The following is a 22,412-nucleotide window of genomic DNA, read 5'->3' as shown; positions in this document are numbered from 1 at the left end:
TGTCCTCATTTCTTTTAATTCGTTTTTCTTTTATTCTCTCTGATTCATTTATTTCTACCATTCTATCTTCTAATTCACTAATCCTATCTTCTGCCTCTGTTATTCTACTATTTGTTGCCTCCAGAGTGTTTTTGATTTCATTTATTGCATTATTCATTATATATTGACTCTTTTTTATTTCTTCTAGGTCCTTGTTAAACCTTTCTTGCATCTTCTCAGTCCTTGTCTCCAAGCTATTTACCTGTGATTCCATTTTAATTTCAAGATTTTGGATCAATTTCACTATCATTATTCGGAATTCTTTATCAGGTAGATTCCCTATCTCTTCCTCTTTTGTTTGGTTTGGTGGGCATTTATCCTGTTCCTTTATCTGCTGGCTATTCCTCTGTTTCTTCATTTTGTTTAAATTGCTGAGTTTGGGGTGTCCTTTCTGTATTCTGGCAGTTTGTGGAGTTCTCTTTATTGTGGCTTTTCCTCGCTGTGTGTGGGTTTGTACAGGTGGCTTGTCAAGGTTTCCTGGTTAGGGAAGCTTGTGTCGGTGTTCTGATGGGTGGAGCTGTATTTCTTCTCTTTGTTCAGTCGCGCTGTGGGGAGGGAGGGAGGGATGCTGCAAACAAATAACACTGGCGTGCGCTCGCAGTGCCTCAGCCACACTGGGTCTGCCCCCCCTCACGGCGCGTGTAGCCTCCCTGTCCACACTGCTCGGGCTCTAGGTTGTTCCGCCGGGAACAATCCGAGGCTGGCCCTGGGTTGCATGTACCTCCCAGGTCCAAGCCGCTCAGGTTCAGGCACTCGGGTAGTCCTCAGAGGCGCAGACTCAGTTGGGCCTGAGTTTTGTGCTCTTCCCGGGTCCGAGCAGCTCACATTACCCACTTTTAAGAATGATTAAAAGGCTACAATAATCAAGACAGTTCTATATTGATGAAAGGCCAGACACACAAATTTTTGGAACAGAAGAGTCCAGAAATAAACCCACAGGAGTATGGTCAATTGAGTTTTGACAACTGTGCAAAAATAATTCAGTGCAAAAAGGCTCATTTTTTCAATGACTGGAACTAGAACAACTGGACAGTCATATCTACCCCCTCAGAGATCTATACCTTACCCTTTATATAGAAAATTAACTCAAAGGGAGTCATAAATCTAAATGTAAAATATAAGACTTTCACAAGACATTACAGAAAACATTCATGATCTTGGGTTTGACAAAGAGCTTCTAGATATGACACTGAAAGCATGAACCATAAAAAAAACTGATAAACTTGACTAAAGAAAAATTGAAAACTTTTGTTCTGAGTAGAACACAGTTAAGGAAGTAAAAAGATGAGCCCCAGATGGAGAAAAAAATATTTGCACGTCATTTGCCCAACAAATGAATTCAATCTAGAATGGTCAAATACCAAAAGTCAACAGTAAGAAAACAGTCCAATTTTTAAAGGATGTGTAACAGAATTTTCATGCAAGACATCATCTATGGATGGCAAGTAAGTACATGAAATGAAAGTGAAGTTGCTCAGTCGTGTCCGACTCTTTGCGACCCCATGGACTGCAGCCTACCAGTACATGCTCAACAATACTGGCCATTTGAAGAATGAAAACCATGGTATGATACATCTGTACATCTATTAAAATGGGTAAAATTAAAAATATGCAATACCAACTGCTGGTAAGTATGCAGAGCAATTGAAACTTTCATAATTGCTAGTGGGAATGCAAAATGGCACAGCTACTCTGGGAAACAGCTTAGCATTTTCTTATAAAGTTGGAACAACTACTTATCATATAACAGATCAGATCAGTTGCTCAGTCGTGTCCAACTCTTTGCGACCCCATGAATCACAGCACGCCAGGCCTCCTGTCCATCACCAACTCCCGGAGTTCACTGAAACTCACGTCCATTGAGTCAGTGATGCCATCCAGCCATCTCATCCTGTCGTCACCTTCTCTTCTTGCCCCCAATCCCTCCCAGCATCAGAGTCTTTTCCAATGAGTCAACTCTTCGCATGAGGTGGCCAAAGTACTGGAGTTTCAGCTTCAGCATCATTCCTTCCAAAGAAATCCCAGGGCTGATCTCCTTCAGAATGGACTGGTTGGATCTCCTTGCAGTCCAAGGGACTCTCAAGAGTCTTCTCCAACACCACAGTTCAAAAGCATCAATTCTTCGGCACTCAGCCTTCTTCACAGTCCAACTCTCACATCCATACATGACCACAGGAAAACCCATAGCCTTGACTAGATGGACCTTTGTTGGCAAAGTAATGTTTCTGCTTTTGAATATGCTATCTAGGTTGGTCATAACTTTCCTTCCAAGGAGTAAGCGTCTTTTAATTTCATGGCTGCAGTCACCATCTGTAGTGATTTTGGGGCCCCCCAAAAATAAAGTCTGACACTGTTTCCACTGTTTTCCCATCTATTTCCCATGAAGCGATGGGACCGGATGCCATGATCTTTGTTTTCTGAATGTTGAGCTTTAAGCCCACTTTTTCACTCTCCACTTTCACTTTCATCAAGAGGCTCTTTAGTTCCTCTTCACTTTCTGCCATAAGGGTGGTGTCATCTGCATATCTGAGGTTATTGATATTTCTCCCGGAAATCTTGATTCCAGCTTGTGTTTCTTCCAGTCCAGCATTTCTCATGATGTACTCTGCATGTAAGTTAAATAAACAGGGTGACAATATACAGACTTGACGAACTCATTTTCCTATTTGGAACCAGTCTGTTGTTCTATGTCCAGTTATAACTGTTGCTTCCTGACCTGCATACAAATTTTTTAATACCAGATCAGGTGGTCTGGTATTCCCATCTCTTTCAGAATTTCCCACAGTTTATTGTGATCCACACAGTCAAAGGCTTTGGCATAGTCAATAAAGCAGAAATAGATGTTCTTCTGGAATTCTCTTGCTTTTTCCATGATCCAGCAGATGTTGGCAATTTGATCTCTGGTTCCTCTGCCTTTTCTAAAACCAGCTTGAACATCAGGAAGTTCACGGTTCACATATTGCTGAAGCCTGGCTTGGAGAATTTTGAGCATTACTTTACTAGCGTGTGAGATGAGTGCAATTGTGCAGTAGTTTGAGCATTCTTTGGCATTGCCTTTCTTTGGGATTGGAATGAAAACTGACCTTGTCCAGTCCTGTGGCCACTGCTGAGTTTTCCAAATTTGCTGGCATGTTGAGTGCAGCACTTTCACAGCATCATCTTTTAGGATTTGGAACAGCTCAACTGGAATTCCATCACCTCCACTAGCTTTGTTCATAGTGATGCTTTCTAAGGCCCACTTGACTTCATATTCCAGGATGTCTGGCTCTAGGTCAGTGATCACACCATCGTGATTATCTGGGTCATGAAGATCTTTTTTGTACAGTTCTTCTGTGTATTCTTGCCATCTCTTCTTAATATCTTCTGCTTCTGTTAGGTCCATACCATTTCTGTCCTTTATCGAGCCCATCTTTGCATGAAATATTCCTTTGGTATCTCATTTTCTTGAAGAGACCCCTAGTCTTTCCCATTCTGTTGTTTTCCTCTATTTCTTTGCATTGATCACTGAAGAAGGCTTTCTTATCTTTTCTTGCTATTCTTTGGAACTCTGCATTCAGATGTTTATATCTTTCCTTTTCTCCTTTGCTTTTTGCTTCTCTTCTTTTCACAGCTATTTGTAAGGCCTCCCCAGACAGCCATTTTGCTTTTTTGCATTTCTTTTCCATGGGGATGGTCTTGATCCCTGTCTCCTGTACAATGTCACGAACCTCATCCATAGTTCATCAGGCACTCTATCTATCAGATCTAGGCCCTTAAATCTATTTCTCACTTCCACTGTATAATCATAAGGGATTTCAACACACCTAGGTATTTAGAGAAATGAAATTTGTGTTCACATAAAAAGCTTTATGTAGTTATTTATCACAGTTTATCCATGACTGCCAAAAATTGAAAGTAGCAAAGGTACTGATACCAATATGGATGACTCTTAAAGGCATTATGCTGATTGAAAGATCCCAGTCTTAAAAGGTTTTATGTTGCATGATTTTATTTATTGCATAGTGCATGATTCTGGAAAAGGCAAAACTATAGGAACAGACAACAGATGTGGTTTTTGGGGGTCAGGGTAAGAGGAGAATGTGACTACAAAGAGGCAGCAAAAGGGAACTTTTTTGGGGTGTTAGAACTGTTATGCTTACTTAACTTATATGCAGAGTACATCATGAGAAATGCTGGGCTAGATGAAGCACAAGCTGGAAACAAGATGCTGGAAGATCAATAACCTCAGATATGCAGATGACACCACCTTATGGCAGAAAGCAAAGATGAAAGTGAAAGAGGAGAGTGAAAAAGCTGGCTTAAAACTCAACATTCAAACAATGAAGATCATGGTATCTGGTCCCGTCACTTCATGGCAAATAGATGGGGAAACAATGGAAACAGTGACAGACTTTATTTTCTTGGGCTCCAAAATCACTGCAGATGGTGACTGCAGGCATGAAATTAAAACACTTGCTCCTTGGAAGAAAAGCTGTGACAAACCTAGATAGTGTATTAAAGAGAAGAGACATTACTTTGCCAACAAAGGTCCATCTAGTCAAAGTTATGGTTTTCCAGTAGTCATGTATGGATGTGAGAGTTGGACCATATAGAAAGCTGAGCGTTGAATTGATGCTTTTGAACTGTGGTGTTGGAGAACACTACAGAGTCTGTTGGACAGCAAGAAGATCCATCCAGTCCATCTTAAAGGAAATCAGTCCTAAAAATTCATTGGAAGGACTGATGCTGAAGCTGAAACTCCAATACTATGGCCACCTGATGCAAAGAACTGACTCCTCTGAAAAGACCCTGATGCTGGGAAAGATTGAAGGCGGGAAGAGAAGGGGATGACAGAGGATGAGATGGTTGGATGGCATCACCAACTCGATAGACATGAGTTTGGGCAGGCTCCAGGAGTTGGTGATGGACAGGGAAGCCTAGCATGCTGCAGTGCATGCAGTCGCAAAGAGTCAGACATAACTGAGCAACTGAACTGAGAACTGTTATGTATCCTGATTGTCATAGTGGTATATGAATCTATACATATATCAAAACTCATAGAACTGCTCACCAAAATAATGTCAGCTTTGCTGTATGTAAAGTAAAAATTAAAAAGCTGTTTTCAGAACAATACCACCATTATACACTCATTAGGACTTCTAAAATTTAAAAACCTAGCAATGCCTAGTGCTGGTGAGGATGTGGAATGCATATATTGTGGTGTGAGTGGAAAACAGTACAACCACTTGAAAGAACTGAACTCACCATTTTATTTCTAGGTATTTATTTATGACAAATGCAAACATGTCTGCAAAAAAACCTTTAGTCCAATGTTCATAGCAGCTTTATTCATAATACTGAAAGCTGAAAACAAATGTCTATCAATAGGTGAATGGATGAGTAAACTGGGATATCCATAAAATGGAATACCACTTGTCAGTACAATCTATGCAGCAACATGGATGAATCTCAGAAATATGTTGGGTCAGATACAAAAGATTGGTCATATTTATATGAATGAACAGTACTAATCCTATGAATGGAAATCATAAGAGCAGTTCTTTTGAGTGGGAGTTGGTAAGGACTGCTTGGAAGGAGGCATGAAAGAAATGTATAGGTTATGGAAATGTTTTATATCTTGATGGAAATGTCAAATGCTTTGATTTGAAATAATGTCGATAAAAGAGAAATCAGTTTACAAACTGGATATGATGGTCCTTTGTCCTAAACAGTATTGTTCCTGAACTTGTAGCTAATGGGAGTGGAGTGGGAAGAGGGATAGACAGCCTTTCTAAAGAAATGGATTAGTGATACACCATTCCCTACAGTACAGTCTTTAGTTTGAGTACATTATCTTGATTATCTACAGGACTGCAAAATATCTAAGTGATAAAATATTTATGCCACCAACTAGGTTTAGCGACACTGCTTCTATCATGGATAGAATATTCTATAGTTATCACTTCAGTTTATTAATTTATATCATGTTTACCATCTGCTTCTTTCCAACTAATAGAACCAAAAAAGCAGACAGGCCTGGATATTTCCACTTGCAGAGGAAACTGACCCAGAGAGGTCACACTTGCCAGTGTGAGCTCCCATTCCTAATTACAGGTTCTTCTGAGAATAACAGTTGCTCCAATAATACTTTATCTTATCATTTTTTAGTGTTTAACACTTTTAGGTTTTAAGTGTTAAACATCCTCCCCCTCTTGAATTTACAGAGCCTCCCTCCCCACCTCTAGCTTTGAAGTTAATTCTGACAAAGACCAATACAGCTCCTTCCGAGGCTCTCCTGTTACTCTCTGGTCACTGGCCTAGTGTCTGATCTGGTCTCCAGCAGCAGGGACATTATAACTCAGAGCTTCCCAGGCTCCCAGAGGCCACTATGTAGGACTAGCCATCAACTCTGGTCTTCAGGGCCTCTCTTGGATAAAATGACACTGATACATTCATGTCATTGGGTAATCAACTGGTCCAGTAACCGTATAATGGAATTTCTTATCGTCACATGCTTAGAAAAGATGTACTTGCCCTGATAGAACAGGATTGGTAATCCCATATCTTTGTTCATCAGATTGTAATTCTGTGGTTTTCTGGAAGAGTGATCCTGAAAGGAAAACTAGAGCTAAAAACAAAAAGTTTATGCTACTTCTGTTCATGGTAACAGCTGTTCAAACACTTGACAGACATGATAAAAGGCAAAAACAGAGAGTTTCCTGGTGGTCTTGCTGTTGTTTGGTTGCTAAGTCACGTCTGACTCTGTGACTGTGTGTACTGTGGCCCTCCCGGCTCCTCTATCCATGAGATTTCCTAGGCAAGAATACTGGAATAGGCTGCCATTTCCTTCTCCAGGGGATCTTCCCAACCCAGGGATCGAACTCTTGTCTCCTGCATTGCAGGTGGATTCTTTATCACTGAGCCACCAGGGAAGCCCTCTCTGTTGGTCTCTGGTAGTGCTAAGATTTGGTGCTTTCACAACTGTGGCCTGGATTCAGTCCCTGGTTGGGGAACTGAGATCCCCCAAGCTGTGTGAACAAAAATAAATAAAATTACAGATGTGAATAAAGAAATGTGAATAAAATTACCTTAAAGGCAACGAAATCCCAACCTGTATGTCACTGAAGAATAAGCTTTATATAATTTCAGTCTCCTCTAATAAGACAGTTGATTCATAATGAAGCAGTAGTTTCAACAGTGTTCACTATTAATGCATGCCAATAGTTGGGCAGATATGATTGGCCTTCTAAGGACTGGCCTTAGGATGAGCTCTCCTAAGTTAATTCTTAGACTGTATTATTCATCTGGCAGGTTAGAAAGTTACCACAGCTATCAGTTAAAGGTATGATATATTTAATGCTGGATGTTAGCAAAGAAAAGTTTTTTGGCTGTCTTGTCACTGGCTGATATAGAAGTATAAGTATGAAATGTTTTTTAAAATACACTTTTCAAAAATACTGAATATCAATTTCTTTTATACTATAGTTTAACATTTTAAGATACATAAAGAGTTGTCAGTGAGAACATTCTTCAACCATGTAGCCAGTATTTAATGAGTTTCTGTGTCTTCAGGACCAATATCCATCAATATAAGTGCTTTCAAAATGTACTTAACAAAATAAAATCAAAGGGAGATAGAGTGAGAATGAGATGACAGCTCATTCAGGCTATAATTAGTGCAAATGCCCAGAAGGGATCTTTAGCATTATCTTTGTCCCAATATGTGAAGTGGCCATTTATTCATGCCACTGCCAGCAAAAATAAAATACAAAGATGTCTTTTCCCCCACCATTCCTTCCCCAAATCCCAACACTTATACATATATACACACACATACATCAGAGTCACACATAAAGAAAAGAAAGCCCCTTTTACTTGGTTCCCTCCATGCTAATGTAATGTAATGTTAGTCGTTCAGTCATGTCCTACTGTTTGAAACCCTATGGACTGTAGCCCACCAGGCTCCTCTGCCCATGGGATTCTCCAGGCAAGAACACTGCCCTTCTCTAGAGGATCTTACATCCTTCAAATAGAAGATGCAGTTTACAGCAGCTCATTCTGTATATTTCATCCTGAAGCTGTGGCCCTCCATCCTGGATTCAATGTCATCAGATTGAGCCTGGTGAGTAAGCTCCTTGGGAATACGTCAGGGAAGGTTCACCAAAAAGCTATAACTTGAATATGAAAGTGAAGTGAAAGTGAAGTCACTCAGTCATGTCCAACTCTTTGTGACCCCACGGACTGTAGCCTGCCAGGCTCCTCCATTCATGGAATTTTTCCAGCAAGAATACTGGAGTGGGTTGCCGTTTCCTTCTCCAGGGGATCTTCCTGACCCAGGGGTTGAACCCAGGTCTTGCAGGTCACTGCAGGCAGACTCTTTACTGTCTGAGCCACCTGGGAATCCCCAACTTGAACATGAGTGGAGCCAATACACACAGCTCTATCAAAGAAAAAACACAAAAACTTCCAAAATCTGCTCTGGGAATGAACAGGCTGCTAAATCCTTGAGAGTCTTTCTTAAATACTAGATTAACAGAAATGGTTATTACTGTTGTCGAGTTTATTTCATATTCTAAGCCTTTAAACAGGTTTTAAGGTTTCATATCTCAAGCTATAGCTTTAAATGGGCCCTAGCCCTGAATTAATGCAAATATCTATATAATAAAAACCACACTGTAGTCTTTAAAAGCTGAATAAATATACTGTCTTTCAGCCAGGACATGGAAGCAACCTAGATGCCCATCAGCAGATGAATGGATAAGAAAGCTGTGGTACATATACACAATGGAGTATTACTCAGCCATTAAAAAGAATACATTTGAATCAGTTCTAATGAGATGGATGAAACTGGAACCTATTATACAGAGTGAAGTAAGCCAGAAAAAAAAACACCAATACAGTATACTAACGCATATATATGGACTTTAGAAAGATGGAAACAATAACCCTGTGTACCAGACAGCAAAAGAGACACTGATATATAGATCAGTCTTATGGACTCTGTGGGAGAGGGAGAGGGTGGGGAGATTTGGGAAAATAGCATTGAAACATGTATAATATCATGTATGAAACGAGTCACCAGTCCAGGTTCAATGCACGGTACTGGATGCTTGGGGCTGGTGCACTGGGATGACCCAGAGGGAGGGGAGGGGAGGGAGAAGGGTGGAGGGTTCAGGATGGGGAACGCGGGTATACCTGTGGCGGATTCATTTCGATATTTGGCAAAACTAATACAATATTGTAAAGTTTAACCATAAAATAAAATTAAAAAAATAAATAAAAACAAAGTTTAATGCAGTTAATTGAAATGCCAATTCTTTAAAAATATAAAGTTCATTAAAAAAATAACAAAGTTCCTAGCAGCACATTTGTCATTGTTTGTTCTGTAATAATGGACACTAAGAGTATATTTCCCTTCTTGTAGAGGTCCATGAAAATCAGAGAGTTAGCAGAGGACTCTGTATTGGTAAATCTGACTGTAACTTCTTAACCGGATCCAACGACACCAGCTAAACTGGCAAACAGACACGAACTCAGATGTAATACTCTCATGAAAAAGTAAAGGCTAGAAAAGCTAGCAGATGTGATTTTGGTCCGTCTCAAGGTCACCTAGAGGGCACTACAGTACAGTCTTGGATACTGAGTAGCTGGTTTCGTCCTCAGACACACAGAACACATGCTGTGTGCAGCTGGTCTTGAGCAGGCTGTCACAGGGGCTCTTCATGACGTCACACGTGGGGCCAACTCTTCTCAATGGGGAGGCAGAAAAAACAACATTGAGAAGTGGAAGGATGATATCTGAGAGTCTAATAAACCTGAGTAGAGCCGTGTGGTGTCTTTTTCTGTAAAGTGGGAATCTCCCTTGGATGTTCTTCATAAAAATTACGTGCGCTTCTACACTTAAAGCATCTAGAACTGCCTTGGAACAGGGAAGGTGTTCAGTAAGATTTCTTTCCCTTCTCTCTCTTAGATTGTCTCCTAAATCTACTAAAATCAAATTATTAACTATTTTAAGTGCTTTAGACAAATGGATAAGAAAGACAATATCTGTGTCTCTTTTGCTGTCTCACATATAGGGTCATGTTTCAGAATTACAATTAGGAAAGAGAATTATAACCCAAGAATGCTGACAGTCCTTTGGGATATTAAAAGAGTTATCAGGTGACCAAACTATGTCAGGTGTCAATTACCAGGTCCTCCAGGTGGCGACAGGAAACAGGCTTTGTTCTGGGTACAAGTCTGCTTCACCTCACCATGCCTATTTACGACTATAAATATTGAACTTCAGTCTCCAGCCCTATAATCTAAACCCCTGTAGAAAATGACAGGTAGCTCCCAATCAACTAGTTGAAGAATACCTGATCTAGATAATCACCAAGATGGTAAAACATTTAAACTTTATATTCTGTACTCATTTCTCAGGCATATCATGTTCTAACTCAATGGCACAACTGTACTAATGACACGTGAATTAAGTTCTGTAAAATTCTTAAGCCAGTTCCTTAAGCAACTGTTGCTAAATGGAGGTGGGGAGTGGTGGGTACTAGGTAACAATGTCAGAATATTGTTGTTTGTTACAACTGGATTATTATTTAGACCTTGTAATTGAAATTAAGAATCTGAGCCCAAATCAGAACATGAAACTAATAAAACACAAAACACAAAAATGAATGTTCAGTCCTCAATAAACTGCAATCTGAAAATCATGATCCACTCATTCTTATGTACTAAGCCAATTACTGACTCCATAGACTCCTATATCACATTTGTAAAATGTTTTCTGTTCTAAAAGGGCTTTCTTATTTTTTCCTCTTCTAATTCACATGGATCTTTTCTCTTTACAGAGTGACTGATTTTTTAAAAAATTAATATTTTAATTTGCAGGCTAATTACAATATTGTAGTGGTTTTTGCCATATATTGACATGAATCAGCCACGGGTATACATGTGTCCCCCATCCTGAACCCCCTCTCCCCTCCCTCCCCATCCCATCCCCCAGGGTTGTCCCAGTGCACCGGCTTTGAGTGCCTTATTTCATGCACTGAACTGGGATTGGTCATCTATTTCATATATGGTAATACATATGTTTCAATGCTATTCTCTCAAATCATCCCACCCTTACCTTCTCCCACAGAGTCCAAAAGTCCATTCTTTATATCTGTGTCTCTTTTGCTATCTCACATACAGGGTCATTGTTACCATCTTTCTAAATTCCATATATATACATTAATATACTGTATTGGTGTTTTTCTTTCTGACTTACTTCACTCTATATAATAGGTTCCAGTTTCATCCACCTCATTAGAACTGATTCAAATGCATTCTTTTAAATAGCTGAGTAATATTCTATTGTGTATATGTACCACAACTTTCTTTTTTTAATTTATTTTAATTGGAGGCTAATTACTTTACAATATTGTGGTGGTTTTTGCCATACATTCACATGAATCAGCCATGGGTGTACATGTGTTCCCCATCCTGAACCCCCCTCCACCTCCCTCCCCATCTCATCCCTTAGGGTCATCCCAGTGCACCAGCCCTGAGCACCCTGTCTCATGCATCGAACCTGGACTGGCAATCTATTTCACATATGATAATATACATGTTTCAATGCTATTCTCTCAAATCATCCCACCCTTGCCATTTCCCACAGAGTCCAAAAGTCTGTTCTTTACATCTGTGACTCTTTTGCTATCTTGCATATAGGGTCCTCATTACCATCTTTCTAAATTCCATGGATATGCATTCATATTCTGTATTGGTGTTTTTCTTCCTGACTTACTTCACTCTCTATAATAGGCTCCAGTTTCATCCACCTCATTAGAACTGATTCAAATGCATTCTTTTTAATAGCTGAGTAATATTCCATTGTGTATATGTACCACAGCTTTCTTATCCATTCATCTGCCTGTGGACATCTAGGTTGCTTCCATGTCCTGGCTATTATAAACAGTGCTGTGATGAACATTGGGGTACATGTGTCTCTTTCAATTCTGGTTTCCTCAGTGTGTATGCCCAGCAGTGGGATTGCTGGGTTGTATGGCAGTTCTATTTCCAGTTTTTTAAGGAATATCCACACTGTTCTCCATAATGGCTGTACTAGTTTTCATTCCCACCAACAATGTTAAGAGGGTTTCCTTTTCTATGCACCCTCTCCAGCATTTATCCTTGTAGACTTTTAGATAGCAGCCATTCTGACCAGCGTGAGATGGTACCTCATTGTGGTTTTGATTTGCATTTCTCTGATAATGAGTGATATTGAGCATCTTTTTCATGTGTTTGTTAGCCATCTGTAAGTCTTCTTTGGAGAAATGTCTATTTAGTTCTTTGGCCCATTTTTTGGGGCCAAAAATTGGGTCGTTTATTTTTCTGGAATTGAGCTGCAGGAGCTGCTTGTATATTTTTAGATTAATTCTTTGTCAGTTGCTTCATTTGCTATTATTTCCCCCCCATTCTGAAGGCTGTCTTTTCACCTTGCTTATAGTTTCCTTCGTTGTGCAAAAGCATTTAAGTTTAATTAGGTCCCATTTGTTTATTTTTGCTTTTATTTCCATTACTCTGGGAGGTGGGTATAGAGGATCCTGCTGTGATTTATGTCGGAGAGTGTTTTGCCTGCATTTTCCTCTAGAATTTTTATAGTTTCTGGTCTTATGTTTAGATCTTTAATCCATTTTGAGTTTATTTTTGTGTATGGTGTTAGAAAGTGTTCTAGTTTCATTCTTTTACAGGTGGCTGACCAATTTTCCCAGCACCACTTGTTAAAGAGGTTGTCTTTTCTCCATTGTATATTCTTGCCTCCTTTGTCAAAGATAAGGTGTCCATAGGTGTGTGGATTTATTTCTGGGCTTTCTATTTTGTTCCATTGATCTATATTTCTGTCTTTGTGCCAGTACCATACTGTCTTGATGACTGTGGCTTTGTAGTAGAGCCTGAAGTCAGGTAGGTTGATTCCTCCAGTTCCATTCTTCTTTCTCAAGATTGCTTTGGCTATTCGAGGTTTTTTGTATTTCCATACAAATTGTGAAATTATTTGTTCTAGCTCTGTGAAAAATGCCGTTGGTAGCTTGATAGGGATTGCATTGACTCTATAGATTGTTTTGGGTAGTATACTCATTTTCACTATATTGATTCTTCCAATCCATGGACATGGTATATTTCTCCATCTATTTGTGTCACCTTTGATTTCTTTCATCAGTGTTTTATAGTTTCTATATACAGGTCTTTTGTGGCTTGTGGGATCTTAGTTCCCCACCCACAGACTGAACCTGCACCTTTGGCAGTGACAGCACAGAGTCCAAACCACTGGACCGCCAGGGAAATCCTCCAGATAGACCCATTCTTAAGTGTCCATCCCAAGTACACTTCTAGTGTAAAGGCCTTCTCACTACCTGATAGTACTCTATCAGGTAGTTTCCATAACATAGTTATCTTTGTCACTGTACTTTTCTCATTCTGCTTGTTTATAAGTGTGCTAGACTCTTGAAGGCAGACAAACAGCCTTCTTAAATTCTCTGTGAAATAAGATGGGCAATAAGTAATTGTTCATCTCTGTATCTCACTCTTATATGCCTAGCACAGTGAGGGGCGTCCATAATTGATGTAAATAATTTAAGTTTAGATATTTTAAATAAAAGTCCAATACTCTTAGCAACAGAGTATGTATAGTCCTGAGTTACAAATGATAACCAAGTATCTGGAGCTTTTCAGAGTAAATTATCCATCTATCTCTACTATTTCTGTTGAGCATTATTTCATTTGCATTTTCTCTTTTCTTCTTTTCCTGGTATCTTATAAGTGAATTTATACAACAGAAAGGGATTAGTTTTTCCTCATTTTACAAAACACATTGATGTATAACTCTGTAAGTAAGCAGCTTAACTATCCTACCTTGGGAAGCATGTGACCTTGATGATACTGTATGATAAATCAAATGCAATGCCTGTTCTAACATCCATATCTTTTGATTCTAATTTCAGGGATCTTGCTATATGACAGTGCTTTCCTTTCACATTTCATGACGTGCTAATTCAAATAAATTGCCTAATTATGGAACAATTTATTTTATAAACCTATTCTTCTAAAGAACTCTCCCCCAGGTAAGCCTTCAGATAAGACTATAGCCCCAACTGACAACTTGATTTTGAGAGACTTTGAAGCAGAGGTACTCATCTAAGCTGTATCCAGATTCCTGATCCACAGAAACTGTGAAATAAATATATGTTTGCCATTTTAAGCAATTAAGTTATAGGATAATTCATTATATGAAAATAACTTTAAAAATATTTAGTAACATGAGAAAATGTTCATATGTTCATTTTTTAAATTACTGGTCAAATGGTTATATATCCATAGCAAAACAATGAAAAAACTCAGGCTGTAAATAACAAAAATATTGCTTAAAAACAGACTGTGCACTCACATATTTGTTATTTGAACTAATAATTTCCTACAATATTTCTATTTATTGAAAATATTTTCAAGACAGTTATAAGTCGACCTTGTAATATCATATAATCTTACCTGTAATTAGCATTTAGCTAAAGAAATGACACCAAACATTTAAGATATTACAGTCTAAAATAAATAAAAAATTTGCAGAGATTAGAAGATTCTTCCAAGTCTCTAGAATTCATAGTTAATTTTTAAAAGCAGAAGACTATAATATACATGTATGATTCTAATTTTTAAAATATATATGGTTTTAAAAGAATAGAAAACAGGCCTTCCCTGGTGGCTCAGTGGTAGAGAATCCATCTGCCAATGCAGGAGATGTGGGTTGGATTCCTGGTCCAGGAAGATCCCACATGCTGTGGGGCAGCTAAGCCCATGTGCCACAACTACTGCCGAGCCTGTGCCCTAGAGCCTGTGTTCCACAACAAAGAAGCCACAGCAGTGAGAAGCCTGAGCACTGCACCTGGAGAGCAGGGCCCACTTGCCACAACTAAAGAAAAGCCCATGTAGCAACAAAGACCAGCACAGCCAGTAAATAAATAAAATTTTAAAAAGATGGACTCAATTCCATGAAGGATTTTTTAAAAAATAGAAAACAACAAGTGTTTCTCTTTGGATGGTGGAATTATAGGTAATTTAAATTTCTTCTTTGCATTTTTTTCTGCTCCTCAGTTTTTCAAATGCATATATTATTTTTTATCATCAAATATATCTTTTTTAAGAAAGTCAAACTGATAATTTGATGCAACACATTTTAGCTGCTTCAAACCAAGATTTAATGTGAATAAAAGACTCAATCATTTTGTGAAGAGAGAGAATAATAATAGCACTGAACCCATACAAGATGTGACTTCCCTAGTAGCTCAGACGGTTAAGTGTCTGCCTATAATGCAGGAGACCTGGGTTCATTCCCTGGGTTGGGAAGATCCCCTGGAGAAGGAAATGGCACCCTACTCCAGTACTCTTGCCTGGAAAATCCCATGGACGAAGGGGCCTGGTAGGCTACAGCCCATGGGGTCGCAAAGAGTTGGACACAATTGAGTGGCTTCACTACACAACATATCAAGATTTAGGGGATAGCACGCAATTAGCAGGTAAAAAGTTAATAATATAGTATATCTAAATTTCTTTTTTAAAAAAAAGATGAGTAAGTAGCTTTGATGCTGAGAGTCAGATGAGAGTTAAATTAATGCAGGGTTCAGAAGCAGGAATGAGTTTGTGAGGGGATTTGACAGATGTGCTCCATGGTACTGGTCCAGAAGTTCAGGGTTTACTAATAAATTAGAACATCAGAGAGCCGAGCAACTCCTGTATCTCCTATAAACTCAATATTTATCACCTATGATTTACCCGGAGAAGGACATGGCAACCCACTCCAGTGTTCTTGCCTAGAGAATCCTGTGGACAGAGAAGCCTGGTGGCTGCTCTCCATGGGGTCATACAGAGTCGGACACAACTGAAGCGACTTAGCATGCACGCACGCATTGGAGAAGGAAATGGCAACCCACTCCAGTATTCTGGCCTGGAGAATCCCAGAGACAGAGGAGCCTGGTGGGCTGCTGTCTATGGGGTCTCACAGAGTCAGACACGACTGAATCGACTTAGCAGCAGCAGCATGATTTACCCAAATATGCTTGAATCTTACATTCTAGCCCATATCAACTTTGAGGATTTTTTCTATGTACAGTATAAAGTGTGTTTTCTATTAAAGCTTTACCTATAGGGAGAAGGGGAAAGTTGTTTCAGATTTTAGGACTTGGTAAAATAAATTTTTTGTCGAGCCATTTCTCACTTCTCTGAGTGCAGACAGGTCATTCATCCAAGACCCAGACGAAGTTCTTTTGAAAAATGACACCTTGATATTACAAAATAGCAAACCTAAAAGGCTCCACTAAACAAAATGACTTTACCCTCAAAATCAATGCATAAAATCTTTTTCTCACAGTTTTCTTTGAACATCATGAGCTTAAGGAGAGAAGTTTTTCATGCACAGCAAACATGTGTCATTCCGTACTCAGAAAAGTCAGAAAAACCAATAGATTCTAACTAGAGAGCTCTTGACATGACTTCTGCCTAAAAAAAGGTAGAGGAATTTAATTAGCAGTGCAACCACAGGAATTTTTCTTTTCTTCTTTGAGACTCGGCTTCCTCATCTTTATACTAAATGTAATAATGCCTGCACCAAATTCATCGGGAATAGTGATAAGGAAAAACAGAAAGTACCATAGAAATGCAGCAGTTATTTTGCTATTATTATTACTAAACTGATAAGGAGGTAAAAAGAAGGAGGAAAACACTGTGAAAAGGAAGGGAAAGATGACTGTTGAGTAGATTATGTTGAGTAACTCACATTTCCTGGTCCTGAACAGTTCTTCCAATCTCCACAAAAATCTACCCATAAGAAACACATCAGATACCTCAACCTCAAAACTTCCCTTAAAGGTGGAAGCCATATACTCCAAAACAATTGTAAAATGTTGATCCTTGTGGAATTGCATTTCACTGTGACTGCATATCCCATTCTAGTGGGATGGATGGTGGGTCTGTCAGTCTCTTTCACAAATCTATGAATTTACGGAGGGTAAACACTTTTCCTTAGTCAAGCCTGAACCTTAATATGTAGTGTCTCATCAAGGCTGGTCCAAAATACCTAAATCTTAATCATTTTAATTGATCAAATAATCTTAACTGACATTTTTTTCAGAGCCATTACATTTTATTTATCTCAATTGTCATTAAGGAATTTGAGAGGGATTAGAGTTTGTCACCCCAAAATATGCACACTGCCCAAGCCTTGTTTTGAGCCAAAGCCAATTAGGCCTCTGCCTTCCAACTTTTTGTCCAAAAGCAGGGCAAAAGCACCTTTGTAAAGGTGTCTCACTCTCCTTGACCAAGAAGAGTACCACTCTGGAGACAATTCTTCTCTGCAGAACAAACCACCCTATTTATCATATATTTCCTAGCCACCTTCACAGAACCCACTGTCATGCCCTTTTCTTTAGTCTAGCCTCTTTCCACACTTTAACATCCTTTGTTAAGATGGTATGTAAGTCTGCAATTTTAACCATCCCCTTGAAACATGTTTTTTTGTGAACTCCCATGCATACAGAGGCAATTAATTCCTTTCTCCTGTTAACCATTCTGATTTGCAGGCCCAGCCAATGACCCTAAGAGAGTATATGATCTTTTTTCTTCCCTACATCGTCAAAATAAGTTAGTCCTTATGTTATGTAGTGAAGCCACCTCAAATATTTTAGAACAAGTAGGAGGCATAAATAATGAGTGTTAAGTGCTAAGCATGGAATTAAATTCCAGGCAGCAGTACACATAATTTTGAATAACTAAAAGAACCATTATTCTTGGGTAGAGACATGAGAAAAACATGGTATCCAAATCCACTTGAACTCTAGGTCAAATGACCAAGAATTCTGAAAGCTTTGCTATTTAAATTTTTATAATGTTCTCATGATACATATACCACACTACTGAGAAGTGTGATTATAGAGTGATTATACCCTAGTCTCTGTAGCTGGTGGTACAGTATTTCAGGATGGGGGGTGGAGGTAAGGTACGGCAGAGGTACATTTAAACATTTCTAAAAAATCTTCTTTTTACCTATTGGATTTAATTCCTCACTAATCCAAGGACACGTCCTCCCCCATCAAGATATTATCTTTACCACAAACACACACATATCCTCATTTTCTCCTTCCGACTTTCTCTTAGGTTGAAAAACACCACCTGCCCTGTATCTCCAGCACCCTTTCCCTCTTCCCCGCGTAAACCAAATCTGTGCCATCTTTAACGCCAGAGGAAACGCCATCTCCTTCATGCAGACCTCCTGGAATTCCTCAGACCATTACCCAGAATTCTTCTTGAACTTGTGTCCAGACTATTAATTTATAAGTGCTGCCTCCTCAAATGAGACCAAACATTCCTCAAGGGCAGGAGCAACTTCTCCTTTTGTTATTTGGCAGAGAACAGTTCTCTCCCTAGAGGCACTTAATGAATGCTAATTAAAGTTTGGCTGCTTATCAAACACCCATGTGCTTCACGGAGTGTTAGATACTGGGGATAAAACAGTGAAACTCCATGTAGTTCTACCTCTTTCAGGACACTTGCAGCGAGCAGAAGCCACACACTCACAGCCAGTGTTTCCTTTGAGCAGTGTAATGTTTCAACAGCTCTGAATTAGAATAGCTCTAAGCTGGGCGTTCACTCTCCAGTTTGCAGGACTCTCGTCACTCTTTTATGTCTGGAACCCATCCAGCTTCACTCGTTTATGTTACCCTCAAAGCCCCTTGTGAAACATCCTTTATTTCACAGCTCTTAATTTATAAGTAATAAATTCTTAAAGTACAAGCTCTTTCTATATCATATATTGACTAGTAATTTTTACCCCCTAAACTTTCAACATGATAATGTAATATTTCTCCACCACCATTCTGTTCGTATCAGTCTTACTATGGAAAATAGGCTCCAGTTTAATAAAAAAAAGAAATCCCCAATCCAAGGCAGATGGTATATTAACTAATTAGGGAAAGGAAACAGAACTGCTCAGCAATTGTTTTGCTTTCTTAAAAGCAAATGATCTTTAAGCTGCAAAGTACAGAAGAAACCTCATTAAGAGAGAACAAACGCACAAGCAGAAGAGGTCACTTTAAAAGAATTCATGTCTTCAAAATCTGGTGAATCACATTCCAGAGAGAATTGGCAGATGTAAGCACAAAAATATTCTGACAACCTCAGAAAAACATGGAGAAGGAAGGAAGTCTCAAGAGACTAGAGATTGAAACACACTTTTTCTCCCCTAATTAAAAAAGAATTCAAAACTGAAGGAAAGAATTAGAATTCCTAGGCAAACCAGTTAATTTAATACCAATCTCCAGCAAAATTCAAGATTTAATCAGAAAACAGGAGGAAAAATACTGAGGGTTTCAAAGAAGTAGGACTTTACTGAGAATCAATCATTTTTAAGCTAACATCATTAACTTTTGTGATAGGTAAGAGAATATGCAGGATCTTTAATTCTAGCAAAGCATTTGATTAAAACTATTCTCATAATGTCTGTATGAAGAAGACTGATCTGTGGGCTGGAAGAGTTTAATCTGAAGGGCAGTGCTAAGTTCAGCGGATTAATTAGTCTCAGCAATACCTAGTGAGGGCCAAATACATCTTCCCAACCAGTACTGTAGTTGTCACTTTCAGCACATTACTTTGAGTTCTAATAATTACCTGAAAGGCAGAAATGCCTAACCTCAATTTATTGATATGGAAAAGAAGTTTCTCATGGTCACAAAGCTAGTAGCCAGGCTCCAAAACCAGGATCCAAAAGTCCACATCTTTCTATGTGCCGCAGGCTTCTATAGAGGCCACATGCCAAAAGGACCTGTCCCATGTATTATCAGTGATATAAATGTCTAGTGAACAAACTCACCACATGTGCAGGTAACACAAAACCAGAGGCAGAGTGAACATGATGAAAGCCACAATCAGGATTAAAACACCTCACTGGAAAAGACCCTGATGCTGGGAAAGATTAAGGGCAAGAGGAGAAGGAGGCGACAGAGGATGAGATGGTTGGATGGCATCACTGACTCAATGGACATGAGTCTGAGCAAGCTGTGGGAGATGGTGAAGGACAGAGAAGCCTGGTGTGCTGCAGTTCATGCAGTTCCAAAAAGTCAGACAGGGCTTAATAACTGAACAACAACAACAAGCTGGAAATTGGAGACTTAAAGTAATAGACCGTAAGAGAAAAAGTGTTCATATTCAAGACATTAATTGCATAATTTAAAAATGAATAAAGCCTACCTAGACAGCAAAGTGTGTGTGTTGGGGGGGTGGGGCGGGGGGTGGGGTGGATAGTGGTGGTGGTAAGTTTTTTGGTCAACTTTGTTGTATTTGCTACAAAAGCTGATTAAAAATCCAATGATTTTGTTTGAAGATAGGAACTCTTTGCAGTCTGTACTGTTCAGACTAGACTGCATTTTTGAATTCAATTTGGGACTAAGGATCTTTAGCACAGAGAAAGGTCTTAAGTAAGGGGAAACAAAATGAATATTATTTAGTGACGATAACAAACATTTACTAACTTCTAGGCAACTTTGATAGGTACTTTATGAATATTATCTAATTTAATTCTCACAAAAACCCTATAGGTAGACAGAGTATATTATCACTCCTATTTTACAGATGAGGAAGCCAAAGCTGTCAAGTAAAGGAGACAAAAGTCTTACTCTAAACCATTTTAGACTTTCCATTTCTTAACAATTTTTTGGTCACAAACTTTTTCAGATGGATTAAAGTCTTAGATCTCTGCTGAAAAATTCTACATATAATTTCACAAGCTGGAGGGCTACTGGCAAAAGCAGGATTAATGAGAAGCTGGTCCAAGGAAGCAGTTGTCAGCTCAGTGTCAACAAGGCCTTGCTGACAATAACAGAAAGGAGGGACACTCACAACGCAGTGAGCTTCCTGTCACTGAAGTGCCCCCCGCAGAGTGTGGCCAGTCTGTCAGGAGAGCAACAGAGGGAATGTTAAAATGGACCGGACGTTGGTCAATGATTTTAAAGTATCCTTTTGTTGTAAGACCGTGGGCCTAATGAGTAATTTTTGTTTGATGGCAAAACAAAGAAGTTAAAAACTGAAGTTATGGTTTTAACAGACTATTCTGCTGAATACCTAAACATTAGTTATTTCCCACTTATATATGGTATCTGTATCAAGTATTTGAAAACTACCTCATCCAAATATTAAAGGTATATTCAACTGTTGATCCTGATGTGATTTATACACTGTCATAATAAAAATACACCCTTTATTCCTCTGAATTCTTAACTAAAATATTCCCTACGATAAACACCGTAAATCTCCGATCCGAAAACGATGGGGTCTTTGATGAAAATGTTTACTATTTCCATAAGAGATGGGGAGCGGGCAGACGGGACACAGGAGAGAAACAAACTCTAATTGTTCCGCTCTGCTTCCCAGACCCCTTCGCTAACAGCCAAAGGATCTTACCGTCAGCTCTGCTTCATTTCCCATTTGCAATATAATTCACCTCCAGATTCAGCCTCCCACAGCTCCAACGGGAGCTCACGTTTTGCTCTTGACATGCCATTCGGAGCACAAGCCTCACAGCTTGGCATACAAATTAAACGTTCATAGGCAAATCTTCTACCTGAAAATCTTCACTCTTCAGGTAAGAAGGAGGGAAGAAGGTGAAACTGCAATTCATTAATGCAAAGCTTTAAATTTGGGGGCTGAGAACAAGGGGGATGGGGCGGGGGCTAAGTTCTTAATTAGGAGCCGGAGACACGAGGCTCTAGCAAGCAGCTGGCCCAGAAAGGTCCGGTTTAATCAAAGCCTCCTGGAACTCAGATTTCTGTCACTCAAAATCAAAAAGGCAAAACGGAGGAGCAGAGGCCGACGGACAGGTCGTCCCAGGAGTTCACTTACACGACAGGACCGCGGGCAGGCGCTTCGCCTCTGAGGCGTCTGGCTGGCGGCGGGGAGGGAGCAGGCATCCGAGGCGGGTGGGCGTCAGGGCGGGGGGAGCTGAGGCCCGGCCCGGAGCGAAGTGCGGTCCAGCTGTGCGGGCAGTGGCGCCGCCTTCTCGCCAGCGGCCGGCTCAGTCAAGTGGCAGCGTTTGGAGGACGGGGTGCCCTTCGGCCACGCTCCGGGCTCCTCCTCTCGCTGCCGCCGCCGCCGCCGCTGCCGCGCCCGCCGCGCGCTCCAGAAGGGTTTGCGCCCAGCACCCGTCTGGCCGGCCCCGCAGGTGGCGGCGGAGGGGCGCGCTCGGCTCCAGGGCACGCCCTCTGCGGGCGGCACTCCAGCGCCCGGCGGGGCGGCCTGGGCAGCCGGGATCGCGTCCTCAGGCGCTGGTGGCGGCAAGGGCGGAGTTGGGCCGTGAGGCTAGCGGCTCCGGCCACCGCCCTTGC

At 40.0% G+C, this 22,412-nt stretch overlaps 1 protein-coding gene and 1 long non-coding RNA gene across 5 annotated transcripts in view; one reads left to right on the top strand and one right to left on the bottom strand.

Moving 5' to 3' along the window:
- Positions 1–22,230, bottom strand: part of C2H2orf88 (chromosome 2 C2orf88 homolog) — a 38,072-nt gene extending 15,842 nt beyond the window's left edge. For 2 of the 4 annotated variants that reach the window (XM_070359607.1, XM_070359600.1), the window contains exon 1: positions 21,493–22,230. The gene's annotated coding sequence lies outside the window, so the exon portion shown is untranslated. The remainder of the gene's footprint in view (positions 1–21,492) is intronic. The other 2 variants (XM_070359621.1, XM_070359610.1) reach the window with 1 other exon arrangement.
- On the top strand, positions 4,694–20,272 carry LOC138984680 (uncharacterized). Its single transcript, XR_011461935.1, has 3 exons — positions 4,694–8,140; positions 13,995–14,114; positions 18,196–20,272. It is a non-coding gene; the product is annotated as an uncharacterized lncRNA (long non-coding RNA).
- Positions 22,231–22,412: the final 182 nt, after the last annotated feature.

This window comes from Bos mutus, chromosome 2 (genome assembly GCF_027580195.1).
Source record: "Bos mutus isolate GX-2022 chromosome 2, NWIPB_WYAK_1.1, whole genome shotgun sequence".
Classification (NCBI taxonomy): Eukaryota; Metazoa; Chordata; class Mammalia; order Artiodactyla; family Bovidae; genus Bos; species Bos mutus.
This window is presented reverse-complemented; position numbering and strand designations above follow the sequence as displayed.